An 11,455-nucleotide genomic window follows, 5' to 3' on the forward strand; every position below is an offset into this window, starting at 1 on the left:
ACCTGCATATTAACAGAGCTGACAGGGATATTATGTCCGTTGTTCTTGGTGTAGACAATATGAGCAATGGGGACCTCAAGACATCAGCTACTAAGCTCTCCTTTGAGCCTTTATACATGAAAAACATAGAATAAATCATAAAGTAGTACTTAGTGCACCAAAAATTAAAAATGAAGACAGAGGGTGGGTCAATGTGCATTGTCTCACAAATATAGTTTCAAAGATAATTGGTAATGTTCTCTTTTTCCAAAGAAGTGAGGGTTAAATATAGTCACTTTGTACAGAGACTGATGATCTTCAGGATGTGTAAATTATACATTACAGTTACATAACAGACTAAATCACAGTCATCAACAAAAGAACATTTGGCACAATTCTTGAATTTTTATGATTCTAGCTCATAAGTAAAGCCTCAAAAAGGAGAAAATATCTCACCTTAAATCAGCCCTACAAGTAGCCTCACACTTCATGGTTGGTAACAAGTGTCCAAGATGAACAGAAGAAAAAGGCAAACATCTTCACTGGACCAGAAAATGGGGCCAGGGGCTTTTTATTTTCAAGATTTCCTTAAATCAAGTAAGTAACAGTCATTCCATTTTTTGTTTAAAACAGAGTCAAATAGCCAGATACAGGTAGAAACTGCTATATGCCTAATGCGATTTTATATCCCTAAGGTTAAGTCTAGACATAAAGCCTGGTGAAAAAACACAAATCCTTTCAGAACACTTTCAAAACTCTGGATAGCACAAACCAAAGGCTGGCAAGGGATTCTCCCACTTTCAATGCAGCTCCCAGGGCTGCATGGCCTCCCAGCGTCACACCAGTGCCACTCACCGTGGGCAACTCAGAACGGGTCAAGAACACTCAGCTAGAGACATGCTGAGGATGTCCCAACTGCTCTGCCTCAGTTCCTACGACGACACAGAAGCAGGAAGTCTCCTCAGGCTTATCAGATGCGCCCAATTAACATTCATCTCTGACAAGCTCATCTTTTAATCGCCCACACAAAAACAGCTACCATCACTTTGTAATACCTATTAAGCAGACAGACACAGTCGTCTGAGTAAAGTACGCTAACGGAAAAAAACAAAGAGATCTTCACCCAAGAAAATGGAAGAAATAAACGAAGAATGCAAAAACCAAACTAAGTCAGAAAGGACATTCCTCCCTTTATTCTATCAGATTGTGCCTCTTCTGTCACCAATTCAATACAATTTTCTCCCTGCACGCTGAATAAAAAGCAAAAATTGCTCTCTGAAAAGAAGGTGGCCTTGTAAGAACTTTCAGAATTCAAAGCCAATACTTAGAGGATTTCCAAGTGTCTGGAGCAGCAAAGAGCCCATCAATCTTGATAAACTTGGGAAGACTAGACACTCAGGGTACCCAGAGCCGCACTCCATTCAGACTCAGTCATATTTTAGGATGACTGTGGAGAAGCCGATGTTGACCTAGATCCACAACAACCAATATGATTTGTGAGCTCTGTAACGTTGCCAGCACCTCTTCAAGAGATTCCCAGAGAAAAGCAAGACATTTCATAAGGTGATTATCCTAAACTTCATAGCCCTGGGTAGCAAAAGCAGTTTCTGACTCATTTTCTGACTCACTTTCTGACTCTTATGTTTCCAAGTTACTAAAAACCAAAGCACAGTAGTCCCCCATTTATCTGTGGGGGATACATTCCAAGACTCCGGTGGATGCCACAAACCACAGACACCACCAAACCCTGTATCTACTGTTTTTTCTATACATGCATCCCTATGATAAAGCTTATTTTCTAAATTAGGCATAATAAGAGGTTAACAAGAATAATAAAATAGAACAATTATAACAATATACTATTATAGAAGTTATGTGAATGTGCTCTCTCTCTAAATACTGAACTCACACCCTCTTCTTGTGATGCAGTGAGATGACAAAATGCCCAATGTGATGAGACGGGTGAGGGGAAAAACACAGGCATTATGATGTAACCTCAGGCTACTACTGGCCTTCTTTCTGATGGCGATGTGTCAGAAGGATTATCTGCTTCCAGACTGCTGTTCACCACAGGTAACGGAAAGCACGGAAAGTGAAACCATGGATCAAGGGAGATTACTGTAATGCTATAGCAAGTAAGTTCAACTTCAGTTTTCTTGGGAATACTGGAACACAAACCTGCGTACCTTCCCAGATAGATGCAACCACCGCCCTCTCCTTCCTGCCACCTCCCCTCTCAGCTGGTGCCTCATCCAAGTCACTTTTGGACTTGGATGAACGACCCCACTGCAGAGCATGGGATCTTTCATCCTGAGTGGCCACAAAGGGCAGTGAGGAGACAGCTTAGGAATGCAGAGGAGTCAGCTCCCCAGGGGCTAAACCTCCAACAACAAGGAAAGAAGACAGGAGGAAACCAGGTAGGTAAATTCCCCTTTCCTTATCCTTTCCGAGGACTACTCCACGTACGGTTCCTCCCTGCTGCCCTTTCAGCACAGTCCTGTAGGCAAGGGAACATGCCCGCTGAGTGACCTGCGGTGAAGCAAGAACTGCTCAACAACACATCACATCCATTTCTTTGCGTCTTTCCTTGCTTCTCCTCCTTTTGCCCTTCCCCTTGCAGACCTGGATCTATACCTCTCAATGGAAGCATCAACACTTTAATCCCTGCCTCAGGCTCTGTCTTCCAGAAACCCAGGCTTAGACATTAGGTTTACAGGAACTAATCCTAGGTGAAATTAAGAAGAAACTATTAAGATGCATATTTAAAAAATATACCAAGAAACAAACACTGATAAATCCTAGGAAGTAGTAGAAAAAATATTAGGCACTTAAAACCTAAAAGACTAGGGCCAATACAGTTTCAAATGTCCCTAAGAAAGCATTCAGATAGCAACAAGAGTTAAGTACAGAATTTCTTCCATGTGCCCCCCCGCAACTTCAGAGGACAAGATGAGGCATTTTCATTAGGAAATAAGGCCATCGAAAAGTGCTTTATTTGTTGTCTATTCAATGTTCCTTCTTTCTTTCTAGCAGAGTCCTGATTGTATCAGTGCCCATGTCCCTCTCACATAAAAAGGAGAAGGATGCTCTATCCAGGGGTAAATCTTGTTCATATATCACTGTGGTTCCGATGTCTTCACCAGTGACCAATGTGGGGTTGATGATTTCAACTAGTTCTAGCCAATGACATATGGAGGTCTGATAGGGGGCTTCTAGAAAAGGTTTCTTATCTCTTTTAAGGGACAGAAAAAAAGAATACTAGAGCATCTGGAAGCAATGCCTGGACTTGTAATAGCCATCTTACCACCATGAAAGGATGCAGTCTGAGGACAAAGCTGACACAGCAGTGACGGCCCAGAGCAATGACAGCCTAAAGACAGAAAACCTTAGGTCTCTGACAATGCTGTGAAGCCACAAATTAATGACATTTAATTTGAAGCTGGCCAATCACCGTACTTTTACACAAGGAAGTATACTTCCTTATTACTTAATCCTCTTTGCATCAGTTTCCTATCACATGCAGTTAAAAGCATCTTCACTGATGTGTAAAGGATCTGGCTGGTTGGAAAAGAATCTGACTAACTACCGTCACATGCCATTGTAAAAGGGATAAAGTGAGATTTGAAAAATAACTGGTCTTTGCCTTCAAGAGTTTACTTTTAACTTTTTAAGACATAAAATACATGCTATATCAATCAAGGAAAAAATGATGAAGCAGAGGTACACAGAATCAAGAAATCATTACTCTGAAACATCAGATGTGGCTTTCCAAAGGAAATGAAAACCAATATACATATTTTTACATAGCATAAAGGCCTGCTGTCTAAATTCAGTTAGTGCAATTCAACTTCCAGAAAGCTCTCTCCGTTCTATAGTTCTATCTGTCCGGCATCCTCTTGCAGGTGGGAAATGCCACTTCCTTCCCTGTAACTATGTGAGCTCAGGAACAGGCGCCAGACCTAAAGTATGCAAATCAGAGCAATTCCTGAGATTTCTTTAATCTTAAAATCATAAAAAGTGGGCATCTTAAGGGTTTGAGTTATGTAGGTGTATGGACTTTTCAAAAGTTTGCAAATTTAACTTAAAATCTGTGCATTTCCTTGCATGCAAATTTTACATCAGAAAGAAAAACATGTAAACAAATACTGAACTCTAAGTTAATGGTATGATGCTAACGTACATAGAAGGAAGTGTAATGATGTCTGTAATTGACTCTGAAATGTATTTTTAAAAGATTCACTATATATAACAAGACTGATAGGTATGTGATAAAGGAAATATAGTAACATGCTTGTAGAGTAAATCTTTTTATTTAAAGAATTTTATGATAAAATAGTTTTTGGGAAAAGCAAGCTGTGGTCCTACCCTGCTGCCAATGTGGTCCCGTTTCCTAAGGTAGGGGGGCGGGGGTGAAGGACTACTTCAGAAAGCAAACACCCAGAGGGAACTAGGAATGAGGGGGGAGTGTTTTGAAGAGTCTGAGCTCTCCTGGCCTCAGCTATGCCTGGGCCCAGCTGCAGCCCTGATAGCTTAGCAGTTATACCCCAGCCAAAACATTCTGTTTCCACCTAAGCTAGTTCAAGGCGGGCTCCCATCACTTACACACCAAGCCATCCCGACTAATATACAGCCTAAGGTAATAGGAGCTGTAAACAAAGAATGCTGCTCACTGTAACATTATTTACAAGAAAATACAGAAATGACCCAATGGTTCAACAAAAGAACAATGGTGAGATTTTGATAGTATATTTGATGACATGAAATAAGTCTCAAAATATTTTAAATGAAAATCCCACAAAACTATATATACTTGTTAACACACACCCATTCATACAATTTTTTAAAAAGAAAAAATAAACTTAGAAAAAAGATTCATAAAAATATACAAAATTGTCAACATAGGTTTATCTCTGGGTTTAGAATAATTTTGTTTAAATGTATACTTTATTCAGGAGCCAGGGTGGCTCAGTCAGTTAAGTGTGCAACTCTTGATTTTGGCTCAGGGCACGATCTCATCATTGTAGAATCATGCTCTCCGCTGAGCATGGAGGCTGCTTAGGATTCTCTCTCTCTCCCTCTCCCTCTGTCCCTCCCCTGCTCACACTCTCCCTGTCTCTCTCTCAAAATAAATATATGAACATTTTTTTGAGAGAAAGAGAACATGGGCGCACATGAGTGGGGGAGAGGCAGGAGGGGGAGAGAAAATCCCCAGCAGGCTCTGCTGTCAGAGCCCAAAGTGGGGCTCGATCCCATGAACCATGAGATCATGACTCGAGCTAAAATCAAGAGCCAGATGTTCAACTGACTAAGCCAAACACCCCAAATAAATATTTTAAAAAATAATTTTAAATGTATACTTTATTTTCTAATTTTTCATCAATAAGCATACATTACTTTCAGAATAACCAAAAAAGAAGCCATTTTTAAAAATATCACTGCTATTAAAGATTTAAAAAAATATTATCTAACAGTTTGCTTCCTAGGCACCATTACCACCATAAATGTCCCAAATGTTCATGAATACTCCATATTGGTTACTCTACAGGTTTGAGAAATAAATGAGATAATACATGTAAAACACTGAGAATGGTACTCAACACATAGTAGATGTTACCCATCACTGTTAGTTAGCATCCTCATGAACATCTTGTCTGATGATTGTTTCCTTCCTTAACAAAGAATCTAACACATCAGGCAGCATTAACTCATTTGTTCTCACCTCTTATTTCTGAATATCTGTTTTTACAACTGGACTTCTTCCTTTTATATACTGTTTCCAGATACCTGCCGGGTGTCCAGCCCTATCTGAGGTGAAACATCCCAGGCCACTGCTCAAGAGTGTGGGCCTCCTCCTTTCTGAGGTGAAGCCCATGGGCTCTACTCTGTAGCTCCTTGCCAGTTTACCATCTTGCCCCAAATCTTTAAGCTTTCCTTTTCCACTGGCTTCTCTCTCTCTCTGAAAATATACACATCTACCATTTTTGGAAAAAAATCTTAACCTGGACTTACTAGAGCCTCCTATATTTCTCCTTCCTTTCACATACATAATTCTCAGACAAGTCCCCAAATCTGGTGTCTTATACTCTGTTGAAGCTTCACTTACCTAGATTATGAATGGCCTCCTTATTGCCAGATTCAGTAACAACTTTAGGTCTCATTCTGTGTGTTGTGCTGCTGTTTATGCACTCTGTTTTTTAAACCCTTCTTTAATGTAAATTGTTAACAGGATGCTGATTTCTCCCAATTCTTTGGCTGCTTTGTCACATAACCTTAAACCAGATATTCCTCAAGGAGGCCTAGCTTTTCCCATTTTCTCTCTCAAAGATCTTGACTCTTCCCATGGCTTCAAATATCAGTTCTAAGGAGATGACTGCCATATTTCTACCTCCAGGCTTGGCTTCTCTCCATTCAGTCCTTCATTTCCAACTGCCTGTCAGACATTTCCAACTCGCAGTCTAAGCATGTCCAAAAAATGTGATACTCCATCCACAGATTGCTTCTTATTCTGATTTTCCCTCCATAGTTAAAAATACCAAGTGAAGGGAGAACACATTCTAGGCAGGAGAAAGGTGCTCAAGAGAAAAAGACAAGCAAAGCCTTTCGATTTTCCATGACAATGCCTCTTGCAGAGACATCTCTTCCTCACTGTTTTTACTGGAACCATCCCAGTCAAGTCTGTGTGATAGCTATAATGTCACTGGCCACCACTAACCATCTGGGTCCACCAGTCAATCCAGCACACTTCTTCATATCAGATTAAAACATGCTCATACCCTACCCGCTACAAAGGTTAAGTCCAAACTCCTGACAATACACTAAAAGTCTCAGAGTTGGGCATAAGTCTGCCTTTCTGCCCAGCATTCAAATCCTCATGTTTCAGACAACTCTGTCCCAAACAAACCAGTCCAGTGTCCTCTATACATCAGGCAGGCTCCCTGCCTTGTTTGAACAGGTATCCCCCTGCCTCTAAGATTATCCAAATCCTGTCTGTCCTTCAAATCTTCAGCTTAATCCAGCATGTGTGTATATATATATACACACACACAAACTAATTTAATTGAAACTAATTTAATTGGAATCTCACAATGCTACAGGGTGGGTACTATTACTATCTCTATCTAAAGGTCAGGGAAACTGAAGCACAGGAAAGCTAAGCAACTATCCAGACACACAGCTTGTGAGTGACAGGCCCACAATTCACACCTAGGTGATGTGGCTCCAAAGTTTATGTTTTTTAGGCTATTGTGTTCTATTGCATATCTGGAATCCTTGAACATTTTTTGCCTATATCATACTGTCCATTTGTCAAGAAGCTGTTTTGAGACATCTCTTCAATTATTAGGAGACAAGACAGACTTTTGCCTGTTTTCCCCAACTGCATTACTTAGAAAGCAAGGGGTTAGATTTCTCCAGTTACTAATCACTATTAATAAATCTTAATTTATAGAATTATTAAGTAAAAAACATGAGAAAGTGTCAGAAATAAGAGTTGCCAGCCAAAATTTAAAAATCAGGGGGTATAGGGAGGGTAACTTCAAACCATTTCCAAGTATAGAAGGTTATATTAAAAGTATATTAAAAGAAAGCTGCTTAGTGGCTAAATGTTCATTTCCAGATGATAGAACAATCCATATGTGGAAAATTGGGGGGAAAAAACTTTTTAGTGGTCATATATTACAAAATGTTCTAAAACAGGCTAAGGGATTTCTCTTCTCCTTAGGATTCTCAAGAATAAAAACTGCTGGTGCATCTGGGTGGCTCAGTCAGTTAAGTGTCTGACTTCAGCTCAGGTCATGATCTCATGGTTGATGAGTTCCAGCCCCACGTTGGGCTCTGTGCTGACGGCTCAGAGCCTGGAGGTATCTTCGGAATCTGTGTCTCTGTCTCTCTTTGCTCCCACCCGGCTAGTGCGTGCGCTCTCTCTCTCTCTCTCTCTCTCTCTGTCTCTCTCAAGAATAAATAAACATTAAAAAAATGAAAGCAGATTAGGAAAAACTTAGTAGGGCAACGGATTATTTTTAGAGCAGTGAACAAGACTTAAATCAATGTTTATTTAATAAATAAATTGACCACAAAATTATCTAAGTTGTTTCCTGTAGAACACAATTTTTATGCAGAACTGCATTCCAGTAAGTCCAACATTGTGAGTCTTCTGAAAAATGTACACACTGACTACATAATATGGAGTTATGGAGTTCTAACCATTCAGAAACTGGTTTTAGTTTTGACACAGCTGATATTCATTTTGGTGGCATTTAGGCAAAAACTTTGATTCTTCTTAAAGCCACTCTTACTTGCTAAAATTATATAATAAAACCAAAAAGAGGTGGTCTCTGTCCACTAGCTAAAGTTTTCGCGCTCATGATGAAGACACAAGTTAACAAAAATCAGAATCAGTCGTTCCCTTCCTGGGAAGGGTGGCACCAAACAAGGGAGAGCCAGATAAACCTGGCTGTCTTGTCAGCATGTGGGTGGTCAAGCCCTTAGAAACGGGCTCACTCTTAGTAAAATTCCCTTAAGACTGAAGTGGGCACTATGATGATTTATTAATTTACAACAATAAATATTTTGTCACATGGGTGGAAGAACACCTATTGGCAGGATCAGCATTCCATTCCTGTAGTTAAACCACTTCAGTATTAGTCAAAATGATAACCGGAGACTAACTTCTGAGAGAAAGAAGAAATATATCAGTATGATTTCTAACCACTTTTTTTTTTAATCATGAGAAATCACTGTCCTACAAATCAGAAATACTTATAGAATGGGGCACTTGGGTGGCTGAGTTGGTTAAGCATCCAACTTGGTTTTGGCTCAGGTCATGATCACATGGTTACTAGGACTGAGCCCCATATCAGGCTCTGCACTGAGAGTGGAGCCTGCTTGGGATTCTCCCCCCACCCCCGCCCCTTCCTGCTCGTGCATGCACGTTCTTTCTCTCTCTCTCAAAATAAATAAATAATCTTTAAAAACAAAAAAGATATATTTATAGACTGCACGACTGATGCATTTTCTCTGTGTATAGAGAGGAATCAGGAAGATGCTTGATGAGTCTGTACTACCCCAAAAAGAAAGTTAGGATGCAAATGAACAAAGGCATCAGACCAATAGCCTTCCTTTTGTGACTTGAAACAACTACCCCCCTATAAAGTGCGTGGATATACTCTTTTAGAATTTATCTCCATGAACATCGCTTTACTATCCTTTCACAAGTGGCCAACAGTCCTTCTGACTGACGTTTTATTTATTTTTTTTTGGATATGTAAATACACAGAGATTATCAAAGACTCCTGCAGGGCAAAGAGCAATTCTATCCATTTCTGCTGATTATGCAGATCTACTGATCTACTGTATCAGGTTAATCGTCCATTTTCACACAAAGGTGAGCATGTCTTCTTACATTTTTATTTCTTTTAGAGATGTGGAGATGAGGGAAAATTAGGGAAAGTGCTTCACTTTAACTACCATGTACTGACAATATGACACTGAATTTTATGTTATGAAGAGAGAAAATATTAGATATAAGATGGAGTGGCACGCCTTTAAAACTTGTTCTCCCTCTTTGGCAAATTTTAGCTGGCACGTGGCTACCCAACTGAGATCCCATTTCCCAGCTTCCAGTGCCAATAGGTGTGGCCAGTAACTAAGTCCTCACCGACAGAATGTGAGTTCAAGTGATGGCTAGTATTTCCAAACCTTGATCTTTATACTGGGCATGCATGCCTCTGCCATCATGAATCCATGAGAGGAACCATGGAAGTCGCATCTAAAGATGGCAGAGCCATCCTGGCAGCCCGAGTCCCATGAGGTTAGGAGGAAGAGCCTCCCTTATCAGCCCTAGACTTCTATTAAGAAGAAGAGAAAAAAATAACTCTTTCTATTTTTATCAAAGTCACTGGGTCTCTTTGACAGAATAGCTTAATCTATCTGTACCCTTACTGACACAGATACTGGAAAAATTAAACATCAGAACTGCATATTAGAACCCACAACCGCTCTTTGAAAATTCATTGTAATGAGGTACCAATTTGGGTGGAAAAGTCACCCAGTGTGAATCTATTCCTACACACTCAATAACTGGGAATTCATCAGTTTCTTAAGATAAAAAAGTAAAGGTTGACTCCATAGTATTAAACCCAAAAGATGAGAAAAATCACAAATTACTTTGGGGAAATTAAGGAGTTCCTTAGGAGCATATGTGCTATCTACACTAACAATAAAAAAGCAAATGGGAGTGGGAGGAATGGTAGGAGTATTCATTCTGATTTTAATGTTGAAATCCTAATACATTTTAGGAGTGACAGGTGTTATCTACATAACATTTTTTATATGTAAACAGGAGTAATTTCAATATCTCCCAAATTATTATCTACATCAGTTTTTTAATCAAAATTTACTAAGTCTACAGCTCTTTGTTTACCAAATTTTTAATCACTTGCACCACATTTAATATCAACAGTGTCAACAACTAATGTAATATTGTTTTTATAATTTAAACAGGTCTTATCAACATCAGCCTTATTTAAATGTGTTTATTCCTCCAACCAAATAAACTCAGGATTAACACTAATTTCCAAGATGGGCAGAAATGAAGTAAAGAATCTGAGACTCTGGTGTCTCGATTCCTTTAGGACAGATGGCTGGTCTTGGAAGTATTTATAACCAGATGACCACTGCTCTATTCAAGAATTACACTATGCCACAGCCAACTTTTGATTATTTATGTTAACTGAAGGCAGAAGCATAGATGATCAAAACCAATCTGCAAATCACTTCTAATTGGCTTTGAAATGTCTATTAATTTTTTAAAGAGATTTATTTGATTATCTTTTCCTCGAGATTATATGAAAAATGACTTGTGTTCCCTGGGTCCAAGCCAAATGATGGGAGCATAACCGGAAGCTGGACCCATTCAACATGGGCATAAAAATACACCACAAATAAAATGGAAAGCAGAATAATTATAAGAGATAAATGAGATGTGACTACGGGTATTAAAAATAAAATATTTGAAAGCATGACTCCGTATCAAGCTCTGTATGGAATTAGACTCGTGGAGATGTGACTAAAGAAAAATTCTGTGCTATGTTAGAGTGCACAAGCTAAGGGAAATAAATATATCTAGAAACCCCTTGTGGTTGCATTGCCAATCTTAAAGGTTTCTCACAGAATGAAGGGCAGAAATATTGCTGTTATTAGCGTTTTCCTCTTAAAAGTTAAGGTTAAGTTTCTTTATTAATACCTATAATGAACAGGGCATGTGAATCACGAGCCAATTGTGTATGGGACTGAAATCCTTTAGGAATCAACAGTATGGTAGGGTCATGGGAATCAGAACAGGTGGACCACAGAAAAGCAGGGCTGTCCTTCCTCTGCCTTGTTCCTCTGCCAGGGTGCCTGGCTCAAGTTCTGTCACCTGACTTAGTACAGTACCTAAGAAATTTGGGTGTTTAATAAGTGCGAAGTAATAATACAC

At 39.4% G+C, this 11,455-nt stretch overlaps 1 long non-coding RNA gene across 1 annotated transcript; it reads left to right on the forward strand.

The window, feature by feature from the left end:
• The first annotated feature begins 1,982 nt into the window (after window positions 1-1,982).
• Window positions 1,983-11,000, forward strand: LOC115297198. The gene is made up of 3 exons (XR_003911335.1): window positions 1,983-2,114; window positions 9,254-9,361; window positions 10,480-11,000. It is a non-coding gene; the product is annotated as an uncharacterized LOC115297198 (long non-coding RNA).
• The last annotated feature ends 455 nt before the right edge of the window (window positions 11,001-11,455 follow it).

Source organism: Suricata suricatta, chromosome 7 (genome assembly GCF_006229205.1).
Source record: "Suricata suricatta isolate VVHF042 chromosome 7, meerkat_22Aug2017_6uvM2_HiC, whole genome shotgun sequence".
NCBI classification, from domain to species: Eukaryota; Metazoa; Chordata; class Mammalia; order Carnivora; family Herpestidae; genus Suricata; species Suricata suricatta.